Below are 6076 nucleotides of genomic sequence, written 5' to 3'. Positions count from 1 at the left end.
TCCATTGAATATCCAACAGAGTACTGATCGGTAATGCTTATGAGTCAAAAGACCAGAGGCTGGGGAGAGTCAACCCAAAGGATTAGAGGAAAGAGTACTTGGTGCTCACACAAAAGCATTAATACAGCTCTGGTCGTCCTCAGGGAAGAGGAGAACCAAAAAGGAGCCTAAAGGAGAGAAGCCATGTGTTCACATCTACTCTTTAGATATGGAGCTTTGGGTATAAGGTGGAGAACTGATTGAAGGGAAAGAAAACCAAATCAAAATAAGTGTAGAAAAATAACGAGACTATTAACATTTTTTATTCTTTTGAAATATGGGCAGTTACTGGGTTCTAGGCACTGCCCTAGACTGATTACATGCGTAATCTTACATCATCCCACCACTAACAGAGGTCAGAGAAGGCAAATAAGTTGCCTAAGGTCACCTCGCTGTTAAGTAGATGAACCAGGATTCAAATCCAAAATCTGTACCTGGACTAATCGTCAGGCTGCTTCCTTTCTTGTCCTTGGCTGATTCAATTGTGAGACGACAAATCCTCCATTTGTCCTAGAAGTAGAACTTAGCAAAGTCCTTGACTTGACGTGTGACAATGCAAAAAAAAAAAAAAAAAAAAAAAAATTATTATTATGACAATAATAACTAGCATTTGTTTAATATTTAGTATGTATCCAGTCTGTGTTGTACCTGCATCCATGCATTTAATGCTCTCAACAAACAAGAAAGCAGTCTATTTATTTTTCTCTCTGAAGAGTCTGACTGCCAGAGCCAGTGTGTTACCCACCCAGGCACTTCTCAGTTCGCTGCCCTCACTTTAACCAGGCTTCCTGACTTCATGCACAACAGACATCAGCAGTACACCAAAGGGTAAGAAAAGGCAGTGCTAAAAGCAGAATAGCATCACAGAGAATAAGCTCGCTTCTCTTTAACTGCTTCAAGACCATTATTAAATGTACAAAATACAGAGACCCATCGTGGTTCCTTAATAGAAGGTGGCAGCTGGAGTCTTAACCAGTGTAATGTGAATTTTGATTCTCTTCCTAAGAATTGCAGATTTTAAATATCGTGTGTTGAGACTTGTTTTCCTGTTGTCTTATTAAGCCCACTGTTTAGTAAAATCTAATCCTGTTGGGTGCTGCTCCCACTGGCTGTTCTTTGAATCCATGAGTTCTTAGCATATTTTTTTTCCTCCGCAGCTATATGTCCACTTCTCTTCTTTTGCTATATAATGTCGAAAAACAGTAATGACTCAAGATGTGCCAATTTTTACGAAGCATCCCACTTTCCAGATAAAAAGAAGGGACAGTAGATATTAAATTTTTCCCATTAACTCAAAAAAGAAACAGCAAACTAAAAGTTTCCAGGCAGTGTAGCCAATGTGGGGGCTGAGTTTTAACTAAAGAAATGATGGTCTCCCTATTAAGACTCTCAGTATATAACCGTGGGGTGTGTGTGTGTGTGTGTGTGTGTGTGTGTGTGTGTGTGTGTGTGTGAGAAGCAAGGAGGTAATGACAAATATGGAGTATTACTGCATATTTCATTCAGTCCTGACAGCCAGTAATTATTGATTGTATAATTTTTTCTTCCTGTCCCACATAGAATCTCAGACTCTTCTTAATACAGCTCAACTCTAGAAATCTCTACCAATTTATCTAATTGTCATTGAAAAATGAATCCTATTAAGGATACAGAGAAGATTAGCATGGCCCCTGCACAAGGCTGACATGCAAATTCGTGAAGCGTTCCATTTGTTTTCAATAAAGTTTCCCATTCGTTGACTGGAGCAGTAAAAAATAAATTAAGAAGTAAGTAAAAAATAAATAAATGAATCCTATTAGCCTTCCATGGGCCCACCTCTCAGCATGAACATTTTCAATGACAGAGAATCCCCTATTGCTAAAGCCAGGAAGCCATGTTTTCAGATTTTTCTAATTATTTGAAGTTCTTTCTTTTATTGAATGAAAATCTACTTTCAATTCACTTCTGCCCGTAAGTCCTAATTCTGCTTTCTGGTCCAAATGGACAAATCAGTGTATATTGCTTTATACCTTGAAAATGGCTTTCACACTTCTATCTGTAAATATCTTAATTTAATTCAAGGTCCTTCATCGTTTATTCCAGAACGAAGACTTTCAAGGAACAGTTATCCAGTGAGCACTGTGTTTGGTAGTGGAGGTAAAATGGGCAGAAAGCAAAGTTTGTCCTTCTCTCATATCACTTTCTATTGAGTAGAGGAACCAAGTAAATGGCAATTAGAGCAGAGTGTGATACGTGCTAAGATAGGGGAAGCTCGGGGGACTACACAAGCATAAAGGAGGGACCAACAAACCCTGAAATCTGGAGCAGGGGCCGTCAAGGATGGCTTTCAAGACAAAGTGAAGACTGAGTTGAGCCCTCGAAGAATGGGCAGGAATTACCGGGCAAGGAGTGGGTAGAGGGAAAGTGGGAGCCGAAGTTGGAAGTAGGAAGGTGTTCCGGTCAAGAGAGCAGAACGCCCAAAGAATAGGTGCGTGCACGCGTGTGTGAAGCAGTAAGTGTGTACAAGAACTTGAGGACTCTCGAAGCCTTATTAGGTGATTTTAATGTCATTCCAAAGGCTTTGGGATGAACTGCAGCCAAGTGCTACATAAGTCCATTTGTAGTTTGGAAAGGTCACCCAGCCACAGGGTGGAAAACGCACGGCAAGGGAGGCTGAGACAGGGGACCCCATTTGGGAGGCTCTTCGTCGATGAGGTAGGCAGAAATCAGGATGGTGGTGGATGTTTGTCATCCCTTCACTGTGATGGTCACTCTTGTCTCATTACATGCAATTTTTCAAAGTTCCTCTGATGATACAATACTCCAAAACTAAATGAAAATTCCAAATGTGACCTGAACATTGCAGAATGAAGACGAGTTATCACCTTGCTTGTTCTGGACACTGCAGAAAATGGTCACATGTATTTTTGGTAGCTGGGCCACATTGTTTATTAACATTACGGTCGCAATAGGCTAGGACACAATAATCCTTCATCGTGCTCTAACAGGCTCCTGTTTCTTCTCTGATAAGTATGCAGTTATTTTTTAGTTCAGGTACAAAACGTTGCATTTACATTCAGTATAAGGTATTTCTTAGATTTTTCTCAATATTTCAGTATTCCCAGGATTCCTAAGAATGTTGTAGATGTTAGCTGATATCCAGATGGTAGCTCAGACTAAAAAAAGGACAATCATTAAAGTCAGAGAGACCTTGTTTCAAATCTTGGCCTGACCACTTATTAGGTGTTTGGTGTCGGGAGACTTAACTTTCCTAAACTTAGTATTATTTTGTTCTTTTTTAAAAAAAAGTGCAGTAAAAATGGATTATATCATTGTGTGTGTGTAATATAATACATATATAAAATTATAATATGCATTATATTGTATATAATACCATCGTGAGGATTAATAGAAATAATACATATACACTGCTTGCTATGTAGTTATTAAATGCTGATTATTATACTGTGACCTCCTGTCTCCAAGCACACACTCTGTTTTCAGCTTTGGGACATTGTACCAGAATAATTTGTATCTTCCAGCATACGTATTTCCTGTCTTCGTAAACAAGAATTTATTAGCCCTGTGCTCTCTCGCCTTGGGTTTTGTGAATGGGGCTTTGGATTAGGTGACCAAAAGCAGAAATTAATAGCTGTTCAGAAGTCAACTCTCCAAGATAGCAAATACTGTTTAGCAAACAATGTTTATTATTCACCAGAAACTCCTTAAGTGCTTTACATGTATAAACACAATTTTATCCTCAATAAACTTATAGGGGAGTTTAGTGTTATTATAACTGCCCATTATAGAATGGACCAGAGTGAATATTATAGTTAAAAAATTGCTTAGGTTTGTCGTACTGGGTTGAATGGTGATCCCCCAAATGATATAATCTACCTAGAACCTGTGACTGTGACCTTAGTTAGAAAAACAATCTCTACAGATATAATTAAGTTAAGAACTTTGGGAAGAGATCATCTTGGATTACGATGGACCCTAAATTGAATGACAAGTGTCTTTATAAAAGAAGAAAAAGGAAGAGAAAAGGATGTGAAGATGGAGGCAGAGATTTAAGTGACACATCTACCTGCCACTTACCTGCCAAGAAAAGCCAAGGATTGCCAGCACCTGCCAGAAGCCAGGAGAGAGGCATGGAATAGATTTGACTTAGAGCATCCAGAGGAAACCAGCCCTTATAACACCTTGAGTTTGGACTTCTGGCCTCCAAAGGGTGAGACAACAAATTTCTGTTGTTTTAAGTCACCACATCTGTGATCATTTGCTGCAGCAGCCCTAGGAAGTGAGTACATTCATAGAGTTAGCAGGCATTAAAGCTGGGACTTAAACCCACCTCGTCTGGCTCCAGAGACCACGTGTTCAATTATTAAAGTTTATTGCCCTCCGTTCTTGAAAAAAACAGTTAAAGAGATTTATGCTGAATTCTCCCAGTGATTGGAACAGAGAAGGTGAAAGCTGTAGGAGTTGAGAAAGCTTGTAAGAGTTTCTCCCCCTGGAAATGGGAATTGGATTGGGGTGCGGGGCCTCAAGGATTAGTCACCAGCGCTGTTATTGTCATGTACGGTCACAATGCTCCCTCAGCCCAAGAGCTGACAATATTTCTAATGGGGATGTTGGTGTTATAGAGCTAGGAGGAGAGCTTTAGGCCAAAGGGAAAGTTGTGTATCCAAACTGGGCAGCAGCTGCTTTGTGGCCCTGGAACAGGAGTACGTCAGCTACTGTGTTTCCCGAAAACAAGACCTACCCTGAAAATAAGCCCCAGTGAAGATCGTCAGCCAGACGGACACATTTAGTACGTTATGACGATGTTCCAGAGGATGACATGACTGTTTTTGAATAAATGTAGATTGTTGTACATGAAAAAATAAGATATCCCCTGAAAATATGCCCTACTGCTTCTTTTGGAGCAACAATTAATATAAGACCCGGTCTTATTTTCGGCGAAACATGGTAGCATAAACTAGTATAAACTCTCTTGATGATCTGCACGAAGACGGTAGGACCTTTACATAATCCTGCGGGGAATGGATGAGAGAGGCTTCCCACTGAAGATTGAGATGGACTCTTGTATGAGCCCTGTGTAGAGGACCTAGAAGTAGATAAAACTTAATTTGGAAAAATTGATACATTACTGAGTGAGGCATTTATTGCACTCTAGTGTTATAAGGAATAAAGTTCATAGTTTATTTCCACACATATTTGTTGGCTCATACAAGATTTCATTCATGGGCTTCCGTGGATGGATGAGAGATCATAGATGTCTTCCAGGGAATACTTGAACCATTGAAATTAGCTATAAAATGTATGTGCATGTGTATGTGTCCATAACTTTGAAAATATACTTCAAAAGGTCCATATCTCTCAACATGGTAGGAACCACGAGCCTACATGAATTGAGAGGCACCTTTCAGCCCTGACATTTTATGATACAGTTACTTTGCAATGGGATAGAGTAGAAATCTGTACGATTCTTAACACTGCAGTACCAGTGAGATACAATGTTAAAAATGCAACTTCTGCTCTCGCTCTTGTTGAATAAAGAATATAAAGACCGATTTCTGCTCTTCTACTGTTCCTGTCCTTCTACAGCTGAAACACCCTCCGAATCTAGATTTCATTGAATTGCCCTGTGCTATGACCTCAGGACTCGTGGGTTTTCATGGTTGTTAGTTTGTTTAATCCTGGGTTATAACTCACAGTGATTAAATTTGGAAATCAGAGGTTTGCAGTTTGGTTAGATCATTCTTCCAATTAAATAAATAACAGCTCAGAGTATGAATTCAGGGAGATTTTATTCTGTGCTCATAAAAACACACTTATTTTTATTCCCCAGGATATTGTAAGCATTGCTGTCATGCTGAGACGAAAGTCTTTGGGTCATAGAGGAAGCAGATACAGCTTAGAGATCAGACAGTCCTGTAGGAAAGTAGGGAGCAGAGGGAGGGTTGACATTTGGAAGTCTCAAGTGAAAACTTCTAGTAGATGAGTAGCTAGATAGAGGGGTAAGTTTGGCAGAAAACAGTGGGCAATGATCCAATAT

General features: G+C 39.6%; 1 pseudogene; it reads left to right on the top strand.

Annotated features, from left to right (window-relative positions):
* Positions 1-1655: 1655 nt before the first annotated feature.
* On the top strand, positions 1656-1754 carry LOC117034227 (uncharacterized; annotated as a pseudogene).
* The last annotated feature ends 4322 nt before the right edge of the window (positions 1755-6076 follow it).

Source organism: Rhinolophus ferrumequinum, chromosome 14 (genome assembly GCF_004115265.2).
Source record: "Rhinolophus ferrumequinum isolate MPI-CBG mRhiFer1 chromosome 14, mRhiFer1_v1.p, whole genome shotgun sequence".
NCBI lineage: Eukaryota > Metazoa > Chordata > Mammalia > Chiroptera > Rhinolophidae > Rhinolophus > Rhinolophus ferrumequinum.
This window is presented reverse-complemented; position numbering and strand designations above follow the sequence as displayed.